General features: G+C 47.8%; 1 long non-coding RNA gene across 1 annotated transcript; it reads right to left on the reverse strand.

Moving 5' to 3' along the window:
• Positions 1 to 3,016: 3,016 nt before the first annotated feature.
• Positions 3,017 to 22,819, reverse strand: LOC127583179 (uncharacterized). Its single transcript, XR_007958225.1, has 3 exons — positions 22,340 to 22,819; positions 13,204 to 13,318; positions 3,017 to 3,729 (listed from the first exon to the last, which is right to left on the reverse strand). It is a non-coding gene; the product is annotated as an uncharacterized LOC127583179 (long non-coding RNA).
• Between the last annotated feature and the right edge of the window lie 692 nt (positions 22,820 to 23,511).

The raw sequence follows: 23,511 nt of genomic DNA on the forward strand, positions 1-23,511 counted from the left end.
TAGACTGGATGACCTCTTCCTGTGCTGCGTGACTCTCTGACTAGCTGAGAAGAAGTTCCTCTGCACCTCAGTTTTAAATGAACACAGAACACAGCACAATACAGGCCCTTCAGCCCACAATGTTGTGCCAACCTTTAAACCTCGTCTAAGACTATCTAACCCCTTCCTCCCACATATCCCTCTATTTTAAATTCATCCATATGCTTATCTAGCAATCTCTTGAATTTGTCCAATATATCTGCCTCCACCACCACCCCAGGCAGCGCATTCCATGCCCCAACCACTCTCTGGGTAAAAAACCTTCCTCTGATATCTCCCTTGAACTTCCCACCCATTACTTTAAAGCCATGCCCTCTTGTATTGAGCATTGGTACCCTGGGAAAGAGGTGCTGGCTGTCCACTCTATCTATTCCTCCAGTTGAAACATCTCAACAACTAAAGCAAACTGCTGGAGGAACTCAGCGGGTCAGGCAGCATCTGTGGAGGGAAAGGGATGGTCGACCCTACATCACAGACTAATTATGTTCAGCACAGACATTGTGGTTCGTAGGGCCTGTCCCTGGGCTGTACTATTTTATGCTAACCTGAGGGTCAACTTTTTCACGCAGAGGGTGGTGGGTGTATGGAACGAGCTGCCAGAGGAAGTGGGTGAGGCAGGTACAACAGTGTCATTTAAGAAGCACTTGGACAGGTACATGGAGGGACGGGGCTTGGAGGGATATGGGCCGAATGCAGGAACTTGGCATTAGCTGGGTGGGCACCGTGGTCAGCATGGACTGGTTGGGCCGAAGGGCCTGTATCCATGCTGTATTGCTCTGTGACTCAATGTTTGTTCTGTCTGTGGAAATAAAATGTGTAAGCTGATGTTTTGGGTCAAGATCCTGCATCAGGACTGAGAGGGAAGAGGATAGATCACCAACATCTATGTAGAAGTGGGAAACTTCTTCACAGTGGGCATGCTTTGAAGGGAAATCTCAGTGGATCGACGGGATGCAGAGGTGGGACATCGAGGTCTGAGATAAGGACGAATGTCCTCTCATATCTTTGGAGTCTGAGGATGGACATTCACTAAATATGTTCAAGTGGCAACTGTGAGACATTTAGAAGGTAAAGAATTTGAGGGATATGAGAAAGTACAGTTGAAGCAGAAGATCAGCCATGATCTTGAGTACAGATGAAGGGTCTCAACTGAAGCATTGACCATCCATTTCCCTCCACAGACGCTGCTCGACCCACTGAGTTCCTCCAGCAGTTTGTTCTTTGCTCCAGGTTCCAGCATCTGCAGTCTCTTACTTCTCCATCAGCCACGATCTTGTTGAAGAGCAGAGACATTGTTCTCCTGAATACCCTACTCCTGGTCCCATTGCTTACGTTCTAATATTCAGCAGAAATCCCTGGGGATACTTAAGGGACAGTGAGTGGGCTGATTACAGCAGGGGTTGGTCACACACTGAGCATGACAGCTGTATCGATCATTACAGCTCGGTCAATGATGGCAAAGGCTGGCTTTAGAACTTTTATAAGACTTGCATTTCACAACAGGACGTATCATTAAATACTTCTTGAGGCAGGGTCTCCATGGTAACTGCTGCAGCCAATTAACAGACAGGAAGACCCCACAAAGAGCTGGGTGATAGTGACCAGATCGTGTGATGTTTAACGATGTTGGTTGAAGGGTAAATACTATCCCAGGAGATCTCATCTGCTTTTCTTCAAAATAATGGCCATGGGATCTTCGACATCTGGGCAAGAAAGTCCTGTGCGTCTGACAATGGGCACTGTACAAGAGTTGGGAGGTACTTTGGGAGGTCCTAGGGTTGTGGGGGGTGCTACAGAAATGGAAGCAGCTCATCCCAAGTCTGTAGAGAGAGAAGATTAACCATGTACAAGATTCAAAAACAGAAAATGAGATACTTTAAGAATACATTCAACTTTCTTCCCCTGGAGTATGAGGCAAATGGTAATTGGTTAATTATTGTCTCATGTACCGAGGTACAGTGAAAAACTTTCTTTTGTATGCCATCCATACAGATCATTTCACCACATCAGTACATTGAAGGAAAATCACTAACAGAATGCAGAATAAAGTGTTACAGTTACAGAGAAAGTGCAGTGCAGGCAGACAATAAGGTGCAAGGCCATAACGAGGTAGACCGTGAGGCCAAGAGTCCATCTTATCGTATTAGGGGACCGTTCAATAGTCTTATAACAGCGGGAGAGAAGCTGTCCTTGAGCCTGGTGGTACGTGCTTTCAGGCTTTTGTATCTTCTGCCTGATGGGAGGGGGGAGAAGAGAGAATGTCCAGGGTTGGTGGGTCTTTGATTATGTTGGCTGCTTTACCGAGGCAGCGAGAAGTGTAGACAGAGTCCATGGAGGGGAGGCTGGTTTCTGTGATATGCTGAGCTGTGTCCACAACTCTCTGCAGTTTCTTGCAGTCTCCTGACTCTGGCCTTAATCCCTAACCTTAACCTGAAACCATTTTATCTTATTCTGGTCCTGAGTTTGAATCCAATCCAGATCTTCCTAATCCAGACCTCACTGGTCCGGAACACAATCCAGGTCCCACTTCTGACCCTACTGTGGAGCAGGGATGTTAGAGGGAGATCAGTGGGCACAGGGACAGGCTGATGCTTAGCCCAATGTACAGAGGGAGGGATGGAGGAAATGAGGAAAGGGTGGAGAAACTGCCTCGGGAAAGGGAGGGAGGAAGATAGGAAGGTGGAGATGTAGGGAGGGAGACAGAGGGAGGGAGAGGTGGAGAGGAGGGAGAGGGAGGGAGGGAGAGACGGAGGTGGTGGGGAATGACAGATAGAATAGTTTATCTCAGTCAATAATCGTTGAAAACTCTGTGGTTGGTGGAATGGATGGATTGAGCTCTGGGCTCTGATCTGTTGTAATGTTTAACTGGGTGTTTTACCAGTGCAACCAAACTGAGTAACTGATTAACTAGCTTAACTTCAGGTGAGCAGCAAGTGGCTGCAGCCTGCCCCCTGTTGTATTGGGTAAAGGTGTTCACGGATACAGCTTAGTGGAGTTAATACTGAGATCCACTTTGATTGGGATGGGATTGAGACACAGAGTAGCTCCTCCAGCTCCCTCAGAGTGAGATACAGGTTGCCTCCTGGAGGGAGCTGCTGTGTAGGCTGAGGGGAGGGAGGGGGTGAGGAATTTGGTGAGGCCACTGGGGTTGAAAGTTAAAGTTGAGTTTATCGGCATCTGCACAAGTCCATGTGTGCACAGGTGCAATGAAAAACTTACCTGCAGCAGCCTCACAGGCACAGAGCATCAGATAAGCAGCATTCACAAGGAAAACATAAATTAAACATAAATTATACAAAATTATACAAGGGAGAAAATAATTAGAACTTAAAAAAACAAAGTACATTGTAGTGCAAAGTGGTCCCAGTGTTGCTGTACTGAGGTAGCAATTAGGGTTGTGGCGGTCAGTTCAAGAACTGAATGGTTGAAGGGAAGTAGCTGTTCCTGAACCTGGTGGTGTGGGGACTTCAGGCTTCTGTACCTCCTGCCCGACGGTAGCTGCGAGAAGATGGCACGGCCCGGATGGTGGGGATCTTTGATGATGGAGGTTGCTTTCTGTCGATACTCCCGATGGTGGGGAGGGATGTGCCCGTGATGTATTAAGTTGAGTTCGTTACTCTCTGCAGCTTCTTACATTCCTAAGGTGCTGTGTAGACAAGAACTTCCAGTCAGAGTTAAGAAGATCCGCAGCTGTGGGTATGTGAAGCAAGACCCTAGCATAAAATCACTGGCAGACTGAGGATGTGCACAATACTCCCCCTCTGCCTCAGTGTACGGGTGTGCGCGTGGTGTCTGGATCTGGGTATGTCTGCCTCTGTCATTCTGTGAGGGTCAGTTTGTATCACGCTCTCTCTCCCTCTCTTCCCAAAGGAACCCTCAGTTGCACCGGAATAACGCGGAAAAACTTAATAGATGTTTTAAAAACTCAGACCAAAGGAGAAGCAGACTGTCCTGGCCTCTCTCCCCCTCTCTCTTTCAGATCACTCCTTCTCATTTCTCTCACATCACTTTATCCCTCTCATTGTTTTCTCTCTCTCTTTCCTTCTCTCTCCCTCTCTTTCTCCCCCTCGCTCTTTCTACTGATCTCCCCTCTTCCCCCTTTCTCCCTCCATTCCCATTCTCATTACCCTCTCTGTCTCCCCCCTCTCCTCCCTCTCCCTCCCCATCCCTCACCTCCCTCTCCCTCCCTCCCTCTCCCCCTCCCTCCCTCCCTCTCCCCCTCTCTCCCTCCCTCCCCCCCTCTCCCTCCCCTCTCCCCCTCCCTCCCTCTCCCTCCCTCGCTCTCCCCCTCTCCCCTCTCTCTCAGCTCCCTGCTCTGCCCCCCTCCTCCTTTTCCCAGGTACTCTTTAATACCCAGCAGGGTAGATTTTAATTGCCTCTCTGCAGATGGCCAATTAACATTCGTTGCTTTTGCCTTCAGCATTTAATGACGAGTTGGGAGAGGTGGCTGGGCAGGTGACTGAGGAGCAAGTGAAGGAACATACTCTCCCATCTCACAGGCTGGAGAGAGAGAGAGAAAGAGCGAGAGAGAGAAAGGGGGGAGGGAGGGAAGGGGGAGGAAGAGGGAGGGAGGGAGAGACAGGATAGAGGGGGAGAGAGGGAAAAAGGGGAGGGAGAGGGTAGAAGGGAGAGAGGGTAGAGGGGATAAGAGATGGGGAATGAGTGAGAGAGAAAGGCGAAGAGAGAGAGGGGGGACTGAGGGAAAGAGATGGGGAGAGAGAGAGGGGGGAGACAGAGAGAGGGTGAGAGAAGTGGGGGAGATATTGGGGGCAGGCAGATACAAAGAGAGAGAAGGGGAGGGAAAGAGAGAGGGGGTGAGAGAGAGAAGGGAGGGAGAGAGCGAGGGGGAGATGGGGGATAGAGAGACAGAATGGGGGAGAGACGGAGAAACAGGGAGAGGCAGGAGAGAGAGGATCCCAGAGAGAGGGAAGGTAGTGCTCGAGAGATTGAGTGGTTCGATTCATCAATCAGAGTTCAAACATATTTATCCCTTCCCTTCACAGATTTTCTCCTCAAACCAGGCTTTAGAACATAGAACATCGAACACTACAGCACAGTACAGGCCCTTCGGCCCACAATGTTGTGCCGACATGTTATCCTGCTCTAAGATCTATCTAAACCTTCCCTCCCACATAGCCACCCATTTCTCCATCATTCATGTGTCTGAGAGTCTCTTAAATGTCCTTTAGCAGAGCTAAACGTGCTTTAGCAGAGTTAAATGATGTCAGAACCTCCAAACATTATCTAAGTGACTGAGCATGAACCCAGACACAGAACGTCAGCAGGCAATTTGACTGCAGGGGCATCACAGCAGGCTGTGTCCCTGAATGCTCCCATTATTTCTACCACAGGATCTAGTTTCCTTTTTCTTAATTGTCCACAGGACGAGGTGTGGCTGGTGGTGCCGGTGTTTACTGCTCATCCCTAACTGAGTTGTCGTTTTGAACCACTGCAGGCCGCACCTGGAGTATCGCACACGGGTCTAGTCACCCTGATGTAGGAAAGATGTCACTAAGCTGGAAAGAGTGTAGAGAAGATTTACGAGGATGCTGCCAGGACTCGAGGGCCTGAAGTATGGGGAGAGGTTGAGCAAGCTAAGACTTTATTCATTGGAGCGTAGGAGAATGAGGGGTGACCTATAGAGGTGTATAAAACCATGAGGGGCACAGATAGGGTGAATGCACTCAGTTTTCCCAGGGACAGGGAATCAAAAACTAGAGGGGCATAGGTTTAAGGTGAGAGGGGAAAAATTTTAAAGGGAGCTGAGGGGAAACTATTACACACAGAGGGTGGTGGGTACATGGAACGAGCTGCCAGAGGAAGTGGGTGAGGCAGGTACATTAACATTTAAAAGACACTTGGACAGGGATATAGGTAGGAAAGGTTTAGAGGGGTATGTGCCAAACATAGGCAGATGGGACTAACAGATGGGCATCTTGGCTGGCATGGACAAGTTGGGCTGAAGGGCCTGTTTCCGTGCAGTATTACTCTGTAATTCTATGGCTCTATCAGCACATGGAAGATTCTCCTGCCCTGCCCCACTTAAAGCCGCTACCCAGGGTCACAGTAAGGACACTGAGAGAGAATGAGCCATCATTGTTTCCTTGATCAGTGACATTACAATGTAGAACAAAATTTAGGGAAATTTAATGTAGATTTGGTGCAAATTGTGTGTTGAATGTGCAATGATTAACAGGGATCATAAAATAAAGAGGGTCAGTATTCAAAGCCAGCACAAGGAAGGCTGGCGAGGTTTTACATTCCAATTGCATCAAGGGTGAGATTTCTATAGTTTTGCATTGCAGTTTAGACAATCATTTCTAAAAGAGTCCATGATGTTGTGTTCTGTCTGGATGCACTCAGATTCAAATCAAGTGTTTGGCACAACTTCTTGTTATGTCTGCCTCATCACCAATGCCAGCTTGGGATGATTTTCTCTTTGTTAGAGGTGCTATATAAACGTAAAGCAAAAATTCCTGCAGATGTTGGAAATCGGAAACAGAATGCTGGAAACACTCAGCAGGTCAGGCAGCGTCTGTGGAGAGCTTTTCAGCCTGAGACACTAACTCTGTTTCTCTCTCCACAGACGCTGCCTGACCTGCTGAGGGTTTCCAGCATTTTAGAACATAGAACCTAAAACAGTACAGCACAGGAACAGGCCCTTCAGTCCTGTGCGGAATGAATTAAACTAGTAATTAAATGCCTAACCGAACTAATCCCTTCTGCCTACACGATAGCCATATCCCTCCATCCTCCACACATTCCTGTGTCTAAGAGCCTCTTAAACACCTCTATCGTATCTGCCTCCGCCCCCACCCCTGACAGCCCACTCCAGGCACCCACCACTCTCTGTGTAAAAAAACATGCCCCACACATCTCCTTTGAACTTACCCCCTCTCACCTTAAATGCATGCCCTCTTGTACTCCTTCTGGAATTTTTAACTTTAGTTTATATTGCCTCTTTTCATTTTTCTGACCAAAATGTAAGGCTTCACATTTCTCAGCAGTAAACCTCATCTGCCACTCATCCACTAACCACCAGTTCCCTGAAAGTGACAACACAGGTAGACAGGGCGGTGAAGAAGGCATTTGGCACCCTGGCCTTCATCGGTTTGGGCATTGAGTACAGGAGTTGGGACACCATGTTGCAACTGTACAAGTCATTGTACAGGCAGGGTAGTGTAGCGGTTAGTGTAACACTTATTACAGCACCAGCAACCCGGGTTCAATTCCAGCCGCCATCTGTAAGGAGTTTGTACGTTCTCCCCGAGTATGCGTGGGTTTCCTCCGGGTGCTCCGGTTTCCTCCCACATTCCAAAAAGACGTACGGGTTAGGAAGTTGTGGGCATGCTATGTTGGCGCCGGAAGCGTGGCGACACTTGCGGGCTGCCCCCAGAACACTCTACGCAAAAGATGCATTTCACTGTGTTTTTCAATGTACATGTGACTAATAAAGCTATCTTATCATCAGAGAGACCATACCTGGAGTATTGTGTGCAGTTCTGGTCACCCAGATACAGGAAGGATGTGATTCAGCTGGGAAGGGCGCAGAAAAGATTTATGAGGATGTTGCCAGGACCGGAGGGCTTGAGTTATGAGGAGAAGTCGGATAGGCTATTTTCCCTGGAGTGTAGGAGGCTGGAGTAGATGACCTTATAGGAGACCTTGGTGTAGGTGACCTTATAGAGATTTATAAAATCATGAGGGGCATAGATATGGTGGATGGACAGTCTTTTCCCCAGAGTGGGGGAGTCTAAAACTAGAGGGCATTGGCTTAAGGTGAGAGGGGACCTGAGGAGCAACATTTTCACACAGAGGGTGGTGGGTATATGGAACGAGCTGCCAGAGGAAGAGGTAGAGGAAGGTACAATTACAGTGTTTAAAAGACATTTGGACGGGTACGTGGATAGGAAAGGATTAGAGGGATATGGGCCAAATGCTGGCAAATGGGACGAGCTTGAATAGACACCTTGGTCAGATGACTCCTTGAAGTCTATCAGTAACCTCCTCCAATTCTTTTGCAATCTGAACATTTGGAAATTGTGCCCTGTACACCCAAGTAATTCATTAATGTACATTAAGAAAAGCAGTGTCCTGGCACTGATCCTTGGCGAACTCGATTGCGCACTTCCCTCTTGTACAACTTCTCACCATTATCAACCATGTTTTGTTATTCAGTCAATTTTCTATCCATGCTGCCATGATCTCTTTTATTCATGGCCTTCAATCTTGATAACAACGCAACAATTTGGCATCTTGTCAAATTTGTTTTGGAATTTCATATATACCCCAGCAATTCCCTCCCATTTCTTCAAAAACCCTGACAAGTTAGTTTGTCACAAATTGCCTTCAACTTTTCTAATATTGGCTTTTTCTAATCAATCCTCATTTGTGTCCAAGTGATACTAGTTCTACCCATGGCTATTGTTTTTATAAGTTTCCCAGCACCCAGGTTCAACTGCCTGGTCTGTATTCACTGGGTTTATCCCCACACTCTGCTTTGAACAAAAGAGTAACATCTTATAATTTTCCAGTCCTCCATCACCACCCCTGAACTACAGACGTTTGGAAGGTTATGGCCAGAGTCTCTTCAATTTCTTGCCTTCCCTCAGTAACCTGGGATACACCCCATCTGGACCAGGTGACTTATCCACATTAAGTGATCTTCATAAAATTTTAGCCCATCGACATTCTCCACTACATTTTCCTTTATGGAGGTTCTTCTTCCTTGTGAAGATGATCTAAAGTATTTACTCAGTACCTCAGCCCTGCTCTTTGTCTCTGTGAGTAAATTGGTAAATTTAAATTGGTAAATTGGTTTATTATTGTCACATGTACAGTGAAAAACCTGTCTTGCACACCGTTCATACAGATCAATTCATTACACAGTGCATTGAGGTAGTACAAGGCAAAACAATGATAGAACACAGAATAAAGTGTTACAGTTACAGAGAAAGTGCAGTGCAGGCAGACAATAAGGTGCAAGGTCATAATGAGGTAGATTGTGAGGTCAAGAGTCCATTTTATCATACTAGGGCACCATTCAATAGTCTTATAACAGTGGGATAGAAGCTGTCCTTGAACCTGTGTGCTTTCAGGCTTTTGTATCTTCTGCCCGATGGGAGGGGGGAGAAGAGAGAATGTCTGGGGTGGATGGGGTCTTTGATTATGCTGGCTGCTTTACCGAGGCAGCGAGAAATGTAGACAGAATCCATGGAGGGGAGGCTGGTTCCACAACGTAGACGCCACAGCCAAGAAAGCTCACCAGCGCCTCTACTTCCTCAGGAGGCTAAAGAAAGTCGGTTTGTCCCCTTTGACACTCACCAACTTTTATCAATGCACCATAGAAAGCATCCTATCTGGATGCATCACGGCTTTGTATGGCAACTGCTCTGCCCAGGACCGCAAGAAACTGCGGAGAGTTGTGGACACAGCCCAGCACATTACGGAAACCAGATTCCCCTCCTTGGACTCTATCTACACTTCTCGCTGCCTTGGTAAAGCAGCCAACATAATCAAAGACCCCACCCACCCCGGACATTCTCTCTCCTCTCTCCTCCCATCGGGCAGAAGATACAGGAGCCTGAGGGCACATACCACCAGGTTCAAGGACAGCTTCTATCCCACGGTGATAAGACTATTGAATGGTTCCCTTAGACGATAAGATGGACCCTTGACCTCACAATCTACCTTGTTTGACCTTGCGCCTTATTGTCTGCCTGCACTGCACTCCCCTATACCTGTGACACTCTACTCTGCATTCTGTTATTGTTTTTACCCTGTACCACCTCAATGTACTGTGTAATGAATTGATCTGTATGATTGGTGTGCAAGACAAGTTTTTCACTGTACCTCAGTACACGCGACAATAATAAACCAATTCCAATACTGATACCCGTCCAAGTGTCCTTTAAGTGCTGTAATTGTACCCACCACTAACGTTTCCTCTGGCAGTTTGTTTGATATACTCACTACCTTCTGTTTGACAAAGTTGCCCCTCATGGTTTTCTAAATCTCCATAAGGTCACCCCTCAGCCTCGTTCACTTCAGGGACAACAGTCTCAGTGTCTCCTTTTAATTCAAGTCCTCTGGTCCAGGAACCATTCCTGTGAATCATTTCTGCAGCTTCTTTAGCAAAATCACATCCTTCCTATGGTGTGGTGACCAGAACTGCACACAGTACTCAAAGTGTGGCCTAACTATCGTTTAATACAACTGTAGCATAACGTCCAAACTCCTCTACTCGGTGCCTCGGCCTATAAAGGCCAGCATACCACACGCCTTCTTCATCACCCTATCTACCTGTGTTGCCACTTTCGGGGAATTCTCCAACAAGAAAGGGTCATGGCAATGCACTGGAAAACATGGACCACTTCCTATATCTCAAGAGCCACCTCCCAGAGAAGGCAGACGTCGATAATAAAATTATCCACCAAGGCACCAGCGCAGCCTTTGGTTGAATGAACAGAAGGGTGTTTGAGGATCAAGGATACACTAAACACGTGGTCAACCAGGCAGCAGTGATCCCTGCTCTCCACCCTGTCTCTGAGACCTGGACCATCACAAGGCAGTGGCAAAATATCACCAGCACAGTCTCTTGGTCAACTCTGTCAGCCTGACACCTGACTCCTGAAATAGACCCTCTGCACCGAGCTCTGTCCTGGGAAGAGATCACCAGGTGGACAGAAGAAAAGGTTCAAGGATGTTTTCAAAGCCTGATTGAAGAACATAGAACAGTCCAACACAGGAACAGGCCCTTCAGCCCACGATGTCTCTGCTGAACACGAGGCCAAACTAAACTAATATCTTCTGTCTGCACATGATTCATCTCCCTCCATTCCCTGCATATTTTTTGATTTCTTTATTAGTCACATGTACATCGAAACACACAGTGAAATGCATCTTTTGCGTAGAATGTTCTGGGGGCAGCCCGCAAGTGTCGCCGCACTTTCAGCGCCAATATAGCATGCCCACAACTTCCTAACCCGTACGTCTTTGGAATGTGGAAGGGAACCGGAGCACCCGGAGGAAACTCACGCAGACACGGGGGAGAACGTACAAACTCCTTACAGACGGCAGCCGGAATTGAACCCGGGTCGCTGGCGCTGTAAAGCGTTACACTAACCACTACATTACCGTGCCTGCCCTATTCGTGTGTCTGTCTAAATGCCTCTTAAACACCACTATCGTTCTGGTCACCTAACTATAGGAAGGATATCAGTAAGATTGAAAGAGTGCAGAGGAGATTTACTAGAATGTTGCCGGGTCTTCAGGAGTTGAGTTACAGGGAAAGATTGAACAGGTTAGGACTTCATTCCTTGGAGCGCAGAAGAATGAGGGGAGATTTGATAGAGGTTTACAAAATTATGAGGGGTATAGCCAGAGTTAATGTGAGTAGGCTCTTTCCACCTAGATTAGGAGAGATAAGTACGAGAGGACACGGCTTTAGGGTGAAAGGGGTAAGGTTTAGGGGGAACATTAGGGGGAACTTCTTCACTCAGAGAGTGGTGGGAGTGTGGAGCGAGCTGCCATCTGACGTGGTAAATGTGGGCTCACTCTTAAGTTTTAAGAATAATTTGGATAGATACATGGACGGAAGAGGTCTGGGGGGTTATGGACTGGGGTCAGGTCAATGGGACTAGCGGAATAAAATTTCGGCACAGACTAGAAGGGCCAGATGGCCTGTTTTCTGTGCTGCAGTGTTCTACGGTTCTCTATGGTATCTGCCTCCACCACCACCCTTGGCAGCCCGTTCCAGGCACACACCACTCTCTGTGTAAAAAACTTACCCCACACATTCCCTTTAAACTTTCCCCCTCTCACCTTAAAGCTATGTCCTCTAGTCTTTGACATTCCTATCCAAGGAGAAATATTCTAGCTGTCTACCCTATCTATGCCTCTCATAATTTAATCAGCTTCTATCAGGTCTCCCCTCAACCGTTGATGCTCCTGAGAAAACAATTCAAGTTTCTCCAGCCTCTCCTCATAGCTGATACTCTCTCATCCAGGCAGCATCCTGGTAAATCTCTTCTGCACCCTCTCCAAAGTCTCCACATCCTTCCTGTAATGGGGCGACCAGAACTGCACACAATACTCCAGATGCTGCCCAACCAAAGTTTTATACAGCTGCAACGTGACCTCCTGAATCTTGTACCCAATGTCCCTCATGATGAAGGCTTTCTTTACCACCCTATCAACCTGCGCAGCCACTTTCAGGGAGCTGTGGACTTGGACCCCAAGATCCCTCTGTACACCAATGCTGTTAAGGGTCCTGCCATTAACTGTATACTTTCCCCTTACATTTGACCTCCCAAAGTGTAACACCTCACACTTGCCCGGATTAAACTCCATCTGCCATTTCTCTGCATGTAACTGTAGCTGATCTACATCCTGCTGTATCCTTTGACTGCCTTCTTCACTGTCTGCTACTCCACCAATCAATGTGTCATCTGTAAACTTAATAATCAGAAATTCAACATCCCTCCTGACTCCTAGGAACCTCTGACCCATGACTGCTCAAAGTGGAGAAGGAACATTCAGTATGATATTGAGAGCTTCAAGTCCATGCATCAGGAAATGGCAGAAGGAGTGGACCACCTCACACTCTATTCATTTGCCCCATTACCCATCTCCTGCCCCATCTGTAGAAGAGTCTGTAGTTCCCACCTCAGAACCCATTGAACTGGGGTGGAAGCAACTCATTGAGGGACTCCCTGAGAAGAAGTAATTGTAATCTTTCTTAACTTTGAGCTAAACCTGTTCCTTGAAGTGGTTAACAGTGCAGAGCTGGTGTTGCTTCATTAACACAGCTGGAAGTGGTATCACCGCCAACAGTCAGGTCCCGGAACGGCTTGGTATCAAATAACTGAATCTGCCCCTCCAGAATGTTTACTGCCTACAATTGGTGCGCAGATTGTCAAATTATCACCAAATTAAAACCTTTATATCCTCACACTCAAAAGTCAATTTGACTTTATCTCCTATCAGTGACTCATGGATGGTCAGAATCAGTAGAAAGTTGCCATGGTGATTAATTTAATGTTGGGGGGGTGGGGTAGGTAACATGGCCACATTGTGGGCAGGGCTCATTTTATGTGGAAGTTTCTAAACCAGTGCCAAGGGAGGCAGAGACTTCATTGAACATAATCTGTGGTTAAAACTCACCAAGTTCAGGCAAGTTGTGCAGAAGTGACCATTACAGTTCCATAGAAACATTTTCAGTGATATCTGCTGAGCGAGAAATATTGGAGCCACAATGGTGCTGTGGGATTTTGTATGCCTGTGTGTGAGAAAGAGTAGTTGGTACCTCAGTTTAACATGAAGACACAAGAGACTGCAGATGCTGGAATCTGGATCAACACACAAAGTGCTGGAGGAAATCAGCGGGTCAGGCAGCATCTGTGTCAACCGAAACATTGACTATTTCCCTCCATAGATGCTGCCTGACCCACTAAATTCCTCCAGCACTTTGCGTGTTGCTTTGATTTAATAGCTCATCCAAATAAAACAACTTTGACAGTATTGGCACTCCCTCTGTTGTGTCCTGGAGAGTCAGCCTGGAACTTGTGATGAAGTCTCTGACTGGAAGGCTTGGCCCCATGACCTCCTGACTCAGAGGTGAGTATGAGACTGACTCAGGGCTGATGAAGCCATCACTATGGAGATCCCTGGGTTTATTAAAGAGGAAATCAAATTTCTCAATTAACTTTAAATGTGGGTATTAAAAGTTAAGCAATAATTTTACATTTTTAAATTAAGATAGGCTGATCCATTTAAATTTCCTGGAAACAATCCCACATGTGGACAAACACTTTCTTCCAGTTAACCCTTCATCCACACAGAGGCAATACCAGGTAAAGATTAAACAAGCAAAGCTTTGCACTTTATTGCTGGAAAACACTCTCCCCTGAGTTGTGAGACGGGGAAGTGCAACTGCGGCTGTATAAAAGTACTCAGATTAAATACAAAACAAAGTGCCGGTTAGACTCATACTGGGAGTGTACTTGTACCTGATCTCAAGATACAGCACACACACTTCTTCACTTACTGGTTTTTCGGGATCTGGGCACGGCTGGCAAGACCAGCATTTATCGCCTGTTCTTAATTTCCTTTGGGAAGGTGGGGGTGAGCCGTCTTATTGAACCACTGCAGTCCTGCTGGTGAAGGTGCTTTCAAATTGGTAAATTGGTTTATTATTGTCACATGTACCGAGGTACAGTGAAAAACTTGTCTTGCATACCGTTCATACAGATCATTTCATTACACAGTGCATTGAGGTAGTACAAGGGAAAACAATAACAGAATGCAGAATAAAGTGTTACAGTTACAGAGAAAGTGCAGTGCAGGCAGACAATAAGGTGCAAGGCCATGATAAGGTAGATTGTGAAGTCAAAAGTCCATCTTATCATACAAGAGGACCACTTGATAGTCTTATAACAGCGGGATAGAAGCTGTCCTTGAGCCTGGTGGTACGTGCTTTCAGGATTTTGTATCTTCTGCTCAATGGGAGGGGGGAGAAGAGAGAATGTCCGGGGTGGGTGGGGTCTTTGATTATGCTGGCTGCTTTACCAAGGCAGCGAGAAGTGTAGACAGAGTCCATGGAGGGGAAGCTACTTTCTGTGATAAGCTGAGCTGTGTCCAGTGCTGGTGAGCTTTCACAGTGCTTGTTGGGGAGGGAGTTCCAGGATGTAGACCCACTAACAATAAAGGAACAGAACGGTGTGTGACTTGGAAGGGAACCTGCAGTTGGTGGTGTTCCCCTGCACCCTCTGAGCTTATCGTTGTTGCTGCTTGCAGAGGTGGATTTGGGAGGTGCTGTCAGAATAGCCTGGGTTAAAACCTGTGGATGGTACACACTGCAGCCAATGCGTGCTAGTGGTGGAGGGACGGAGTGTTTTGGATGGTGGTTGAGGTGCCGATCAAATGGGTTGCTTTGTGCTGGATGGTCGTGAGGTTTCTGAGTGTTCCTGGAGCTGCAGTCATCCAGGCAGGTGCAGAATGTTCCATCACACTCGGAATCAGCATCAGAATTAGAATCAGGTTTATTATCACTGACTTATATGATGTGAAATTTGCTGTTTTGCGGCAGCAGTACAGTGTAAAGACATAAAAATCTGTAAATTACAAAAATAAATAAATAGTGCAAAAAATGAATCATGATATAATGTTCATGGGTTCATGGACCGTTCAGAAATCTGATGGAAAAGGGGACGAAGCTGTTCCTGAATCGTTGAGTGTGGGTCTTCAGGCTCCTGTACCTCCTCCCCGATGGTAGTAATGAGAAGAGGGCAGGTCCTGAATAGTGAGGGTCCTTAGTGATAGATGCCGCCTTCTTGAGGCACCACCTCTTGAAGATGTCCTCGATGGTGGGGAGGGTTGTGCCCGTGATGGAGCTGGCTGAGTCTACAGCCCTCTGCAGCCTCCTGCAATACTGTGCATTGGAGCCTCCAGACCAGGCGGTGATGCAACCAGTCAGAATGCTCTCCAGTGTACATTGATTGAAATTTGTAAGAGTCTTTGGTGACAGACCGAATCTCCTCAAACTCCTAACGAAGTAGAGCCACTGGTGTGCCTTCTTCATGATTGCATCAATGTGTTGGGCCCAGGATAGATCCTCTGAGATGTTGACGGCCAGGAACTTGAAGCTGCTCACCCTTTCCACCGCTGACCCCTCAATGAGGACTGGTGTGTGTTCTCCTGACTTCCCCTTCCTGAAGTCCACAATCAGTTCCTTGGTCTTGCTGATGTTGGGTGCGAGGTTACTCCTAACTTGAGTGTGGACAGTGGACAGAGCAAACTGTGAGTGTGGACAGTGAACAGAGTGAGCTGTGAGTGTGGACAGTGGACACAGTGAGCTGTGAGTGTGAAGAGTGGACAGAGTGAGCTGTGAGTATGGACAGTGGACAGAGCGGACTGTCACATGTGCTGAGAGCAGGCATGGTAGTGTAGCGGTTAGCGTAACACCATTACAGTGCCAATGACCCGGGTTCAATTCTGGCCGCTGTCTGTAAGGACTTTGTACGTTCTCCCCATGTCTGTGTGGGTTTCTGCCCACATTCCAAAGACGTACGGGCTAGGAAGTTGTGGGCATGCTATGTTGGCGCCAGAAGCGTGGCGACACTTCTGGGCTGCCCCCAGAACACTCTACGCAAAAGATGCATTTCACTGTGTGTTTCGATGTACATGTGACTAGTCAAGAAGTCTTATCTTATGAGTATGGACAGTGGATAGAGTGAGCTGTGAGTATGGACAGTGGATAGAGTGAGCTGTGAGTGTGGACAGTGGACACAGTGAGCTGTGAGCTGGGTCAGGAATGGAGACAGGTATCGGATGGTGGGTTGAGATACAGAGGACGCAACCTCAGTCAACTGGGGCTCAGTGAGTGGATAGGAAAAGGAACCTTATAATGAGATTTTATGATTAATGTAGATACGACAATGTGAATAATTATTTAATATTTTGTTCTCATAAACATTAATGGTTAATTTTATTTTTTCCCCATGAAGCCACTCAGAAATGCTGTCTTTGAGGAATTTTTCTCTCTCTGTCTCTACTTATTGCTAAATTCAACGCAGCAGTGTGCGGGCGGGAGTTAAAACCTGGCAAGAGTTTGGCGGGCAGGTACCCGGGGGAACCCCAGACCTGGAACAGGATGCTGTATTCCCAGTTTGAGGGAGGGGAATCCGGCACGCAGCCACCGACTGACCATGGGGTAGTCTCTCCACCTGTGCCTCGGCGTGAGCTCAGGGTTTGCCAAGCGATGGCTTGTCGAGGGGCAACTCCTGCTGTGCAGTGAATAAGTTGAACAAGGAGAGGTGAGATAATGCACAGTTATAAATAAAGGGTGAGGGAGGGGTGTGGGAGAGAGATGGGGGCAGGTGGAAGGTTCACAAGGGGGGGTCCAACCACAGAGGCTGACCCAGAGTGTGGGGGAGAGTCCAACATTAGTTTCCACCATTGGGGGAATCTTGAATGAGGGGACACAAGATTAGGGGCCGGTCATTTAAAACTGAGGTACGTAAGAACTCCTGGCAAGGGGTAGTGAATCCCTGGGATACCCTACCCCAGAGGGGTGTGGAGGCAGGATCTCTTGGGGAACTTAAAAGAAGAAGTAGGTACATTTTTGAAAAGGCTGGGAATTGAAGGCAAGACGGAACTGACACAGAGTAGGGGGCCTGGGTCAGATCAGCTATGATCATATAGAATGTGTTGGGGGTTGAGGGGAGGCCTGAGAGAGATTTATAAAATAATGAGAGGCATAGGTAGGGTGGACAGTCAGAATCTTTCTCCCCGGTTAGAGATGTCAAAATAGTAGAGGGTATAGCTTTAAGGTGAGAGGCAGAAAATTTTGGAATTGGAATTGGCTCACTATTGTCATTTGTACTGAGGTACAGTGAGAAACTTGTCTTGCATACCATTCATACAGATCAATTCATTACACAGTGCAATGTAAGGTAGTACAAGGTAAAACAATACAGGATGCAGAATAAGGTGTAACAGCTATAGGGAAAGTGCAGTGCAGGCAGACAATAAGGTGCAAAGTCATAACGAGGTAGATTGTGAGGTCAAGAGTCCATTTTATCGTACTAGGGAACCATTCAATAGTCTTATAACACTGGGATAGAAGCTGTCCTTGAGCCTGATGGTACGTGCATTCAGGCTTTTGTATCTTCTGCCCGATGGGAGGCGGGAGAAGAGAGAATGTCCGGGGTGGGTGGGGTCTTTGATTATGCTGGCTGCTTTACCGAGGCAGCGAGGTGTAGACAGAGTCCATGGAGGGGAGGCTGGTTTCCGTGATGTGCTGAGCTGTGTCCACAACTCTCTTCAGTTTATTGCAATTCCAGGCAGAGCAATTGCCATACCAATCTGTGATGCATCTGGATAGGATGCTTTCTATGGTGCATGGATAAAAGTTGGTGAGGGTTAAAGGGAACATGCCAAATTTCTTTAGCTTCCTGAGGAAGTAGAGGTGCTGGTGAGCTTTCTTGGCCATGGCGTCTACGTGGTTGGACCAGGACAGGCTGTTGGTGATGTTCACTCCCAGGAACTTGAAGCTCTCAAACCTCTCAACCTCAGCACCATTGATGTAGACAGGTGCATGTACACCACCCCCCTTCCTGAAGTCAATGACCAGCTCTTTTGTTTTGCTGACATTGAGGGAAAGGTTGTTGTCAATTTAAAGGAGATGTGCGAGCATGTTATTTTACACAGAGAGTGGTGGGTGCCTGGAATGGCCTGCCAGGGGTGGTGGTGGAGGCAGATACGATAGTGGCATTTAAGAGTCACTGAGACAGACACATGAACAGGCAGGGAATGGACGGACACGGATCATGTGCAGGCAGATGGGATTAATTTAATTTGGCATCATGATCGGCATAGACATGGTGGGCTGAAGGGCCTGTTCCTGTGCTGTACTGTTCTATGTTCAATGTTCTTTCTATGTTCTACATTCTATGTAATGATGGGGCAGGTTTGAGGGGCTGAGTGGTCTACTCCTATTTTCTGGTGTTCTTGCGACACAAGGGAGTTGGGGGAGGTACAGAGACCAAAGGACAGGGACGTCACTCCAACGGCGGTGCTACCTGCCCAGCTGGTGACCTGCAAAGGGGCAGATCTGGCTGTGGGCGCTCTTGGGTAGAGGATTGCACCAACCTCCCACCCCACCCACACTCCGTGAACCGATCTGAATGCGCGAACATTGTGAGAGAAACAGGAGATACTTCCACTTGGGAATTCAAAACTAGGGGCCGTCCCTAAAAAGTCCCGGAAAAACTGAGAAGACAATTAGCAAAGCACAGCTGGTAATACACGCGGAAATACACGTGGAAAATGCTGGCAGCACTCAGCGGACGAGGCAGCACCTAACACAGTAAAAGGCTCTTGAACAGTCCTCTCGTACGCTAAAGGATGTACTCTTGAGCTCCAAATCACCCAATCAGGTGTACACGCTCCTGTTAACTTCAATGGTGCTGAGGTCGAGAGGGTTGAGAGCTTCAAGTTCCTGGGAGTGAACATCACCAACAGCCTGTCCTGGTCAAATCACGTGGATGCCATGGCCAAGAAAGCTCACCAGCACCTCTACTTCCTCAGGAGGCTAAAGAAATTTGGTTTGTCCCCTTTGACTCTCACCAACTTTTACCGATGTACCATAGAAAGTATCCTATCTGGATGTATCATGGCTTGGTACGGCAACTGCTCTGCCCAAGACCTCAAGAAACTGCAGAGAGTTGTGGACACAGCCCAGCACATCACGGACACCAGCCTCCCCTCCTTGGACTCTGTCTTTACCTCTCATTGTCTTGGTGAAGCAGCCAGCATAATCAAAGACCCCACCCACCCGGGACATTCTCTCTTCTCTCCTCTTCCATCAGGTAGAAGATACAGGAGCCTGAGGGCACGTACCACCAGACTTAAGGACAGCTTCTACCCCACTGTGATAAGACTATTGAACGGTTCCCTTATACAATGAGATGGACTATGACTTCATGATCTACCTTGTTGTGACCTTGCACCTGATTGCACTGCACTTTCTCTGTAGCTGTGACACTTTACTCTGTACTGTTATTGTTTTTTACCTGTACTACATCAATGCACTCTGTACTAACTCAATGTAACTGCACTGTGTAATGAATTGACCTGTACGATCGGTTTGCAAGACAAGCTTTTCACTGTACCTCAGTACAAGTGACAATAATAAACCAATACCAATACCAATACGAGAAGAGGGCATGTCCCGGGTGGTGAGGGTCCTCAGTGATGGATGCTGCCTTCTTGAGGCACCACCTCTTGGAGATGTCCTCAATGGTGGGAGGGTTGTGCCCGTGGTGGAGCTGGCTGAGTCTATAACCCTCTGCAGCCTCTCGCGACCCTGTGCATTGGAGCCTCCGTACCAGGCTATCTTGGTACATGTGACAATAATAAACCAATACCAATACACTTCAAGCCTGTTCCACCATTCACAAGATGCTACTGACCTGCTCCCCCAACCCAAATCCCTTGGTCCCCATAATAATCAGAAATCTATTGATAGCTAAAATTAAGAAATCCTGCAGATGTGCAACATCTGGCAGAAAAAACACAAAATTGCTGGAAACACTCAGCTGGTCAGGCAGTGCCTGTGGTGGGAGTCACAGAGTTAACGTGTCAGGTCAGAGACCCTACATCAGATCTCTGGTTTGAATGCTGATTGGTTGAGTTTCCAGGACCCTCTGGGGTAGAGAACTCCAAAGGCCATCGACCTGAAACAATAGAGAAGGGACTGCAGAGTCCTTTGCCCCCACAGATGCTGCTCGACCCGTTGTTCCTCCAGCAGACCGTCTGTTGTTCTGAAACAATAACCTCATCTCTCTCCCCAACGATGTTACCTGCTCTGCTGTGTGTTTTAATTTCAATTCCTAGGGAAGCTGATTTATCAAACTGTGAGAGAATGTGAAACTTGCTCCCATGAGGAATGGTCCCGACTAACACAATGTATTTCAGAGGAAGCTGGGTGGCACCAATGACACAGCTGGTCGAACTTTTCCTCACAGCTCCACCGACCTGGGTTCGATTCAGACCTTAACTGCTGTCTGTGTGGAGTTTGTATGTTCTCCCTGTGTGGGTGAATGAGGGGCATAGACAGGGTGGATGCACACAGTCCTTTTTCCAGGGTTGGGGAATCAAGAACTAGAGGGCATGGGTTTAGGGTGAGAGGGGAGAGATTTAATAAGAACCCAAGGGGCAACTTCTTCACCCAGAGGGTGGCCAGTATATGGAATGAACTGCCAGAGGAAGTGGTTGAGGCAGGTACATTAACAACATTTAAAAAGTACTTGGACAGGTACATGGATGGGAAAGATTTAGAGGGATATGTGCCAAATGTGAGCAAATGGGACTTAGCTTAGATGGGAATCTTGGTCAGCATGGACCAGTTGGGCCGAAGGGCCTGTTTCCATTCTTTATGACTTATCACGTCATTTCCTCTCCATGCTCCAGTTTCCTCCCACATCTCAAAGATGTAGGGTTAGTAAGCTAATTGGTCACTATAAAGTGCCCTTAGTGTGTAGATGAGTGGTTGAAAGTGGGGGGGGGGAGTTGCTGGGGGGGAGGGGGGAAGGTTAGGGGAAAATTAGTGGGATTGCTCTGTGAGCCAGTATAGACAATGGGCCGAATTACTTCCTTCTGTGTTGTATGGAAAGCTGGATCACTTTTATTCAGGTGCCCGTCGCTATTTGCAGTTAACATAGAACATAGAACATAGAACAGTACAGCACAGGAACAGGCCCTTCAGCCCACAGTGTTGTGCTGAACTAATTAAGCTAATGACACCTAATCCCTTCTGCCTGCACATGGTCCATATATAAGGTTAGAGGGGGGAAGTTTAGAGGCGGGGTGAGGGGCAAGTTTTTTAAGCAGAGAGTGGTGGGTGCCTGGAATGGGTTACCAGGGGTAGTAGTGGAAACAGACAGTTTGGTGGAGTTTAAGAGGCTTTTAGATGGACACATGAATATGAAGGGAGTGGAGGGATGTGGATGATACACAGGAGGATATTTAGTATAAATCGGCATCGAGGTCAGCACAACATTGTGGACCGAATGGCCTCTCCAGTGCTGTGCTGTTCTACGTTCTACGTCTGCAGACCATCGCCATTTCGCAGGCACAATAACCACATTTAAAAGGCACTTGGACAGGTCCATGGATCCGAAAGGTTCAGAGGGATATGGGCCAAACACAAGCAAATGAGACTGGCTTAGATGGGGCACCTTAGTCAGCACGGACCAGTTGGGCCGAAGGGCCTGTTCCCGTGCTGTGTGACTCTGTGACTCTCCCGAGTTCCGTGGTGGAATTGGGACTGTTGCGAAAGTGCAGGGGGCCCTGACGTTAACACTCCGGGAGGGGCAGCCGAGGCGGCTGGTTACAGATTAACACCATAGCTTCACCTCTCGCTTGGAGTTTCCAGACCTCCTCAAGAGCTCAGCTCACAGGCCCCACTCCGTGCCCGGATCAGAGTTTGAACCAAATCAGCTCCACGGTCCAGCGGAGTGGAAAACAGACTTTAAACGCCACCGATCTGCGACTCAGCCCGGCTCAGACCCAGCTCTCAGCTGCAGGTCCAAGGGGTTGGCTCCGCCTGAGAGAAACCCCTCAGATGGAGCCTGCGGTGGATGGGAGGGCTGTGGACGCCAGGACACTGCGAGTTGGAGCCGGTTCATCGCAGATTAATTATTGAATACTTAAAGAAGAATTAATCAACTCATTTTCTCTCTCTCTGGTTAACGATTTAATCCCCCCTTCTTCCAATTGTACATAACTCCCCACTTACCAGCTGAGTGACACCTTTTACTTTGACTGGACTGTTTGAGTTGGGACGTTTGTAACAGCAGACAGGGCGAGATCACATCAGGACGAATCTCAGTGTTACCCTCTCCTAGTTCCCCGAAGGTACAGACTGGGTCAGAGAAACGTCGCTGGCGGCGAGTCAAACGCTGTCTCGCCGTCTTCTGCTGTCTGAAATGTGTTTTCTCCCCTCTGAATCTATCCCTTGTAAAGTTCAAAGCACTTTAGGTGATTAGCCACTCTGACCCGAAGGACATTCCGATACACAGCACACACTGATGTGCAACACACGCTCAGCGTGGCAAAAACGCAACGCGCACTCAAATATCCCATACACATTCCAAAGCGCACCGCGCACACGGACAGATGTAACACGCAGCTCCCGAGTGCCTTGGTAGATTGTGAAGACGTGCAAAGTTGTGCACATTCTTCCCACACGTATGTGTACGTGCGTCAGGATGGTGAATATGTGTGATTGTCAGTCTGTATGGGACAGGATGCTCGTGTGAGAATGCACCTCCGTGTGTGTGTGGGGGGGGGGGGGGGGGAGGGCAAGAGTGTCAGTGTGTGAAAATGTTTGAGAGAGGCGTGTGTGGCTGGCTGTGTCACTTCGTGTTATTGGTGGCTGTGTGAATGTGTGTGTGCGAGAGCGTGTTTCTGAGTGTGATGTGTGCGATAGTGTTGTGTCGGTGTGAGTGTGTCTGCGTGTGAGGTTTTGTGTGTGTGTGGGTGTGTGTGTGTGTGAGAGAGAGAGAGCGTATGTGGGGAATAACGTGAGGCTGTGTTTGTATTTGTGTGCGAGGGTGTGTGTGCGTGTGTGATGTCAGTGTGTGTCAGGCTGAATGTGTGTGACGATGCATGTGTGTGTGTGTGTATGTGTGTGGGGCTGTGTGTGTGTGAGGCTGTGCGTCTGTGAGTGTGTATGCGCGGTATGTATGTGAAGTTGTGTGTCTGAGGCTGTGTGTGCATGTGGGACTATGTATATGGGGTTGTGTGTGTGTTAGGGTATCTAAGTGGGGTTGTGTGTGTGAGGGTGTATGTGTGTGTGTGGGAGTTTGTATGTGGGTTGTGTGTGTTTGTGTACGTCAGTAGGTGTGAAGGCGTGTTTGTGCGTGTGGGATGTATGTGGGCCTGTGTGAAGGCCGGTGTGTGCATGTG

This window comes from Pristis pectinata, chromosome 2 (assembly GCF_009764475.1).
Source record: "Pristis pectinata isolate sPriPec2 chromosome 2, sPriPec2.1.pri, whole genome shotgun sequence".
Taxonomy (NCBI): Eukaryota; Metazoa; Chordata; class Chondrichthyes; order Rhinopristiformes; family Pristidae; genus Pristis; species Pristis pectinata.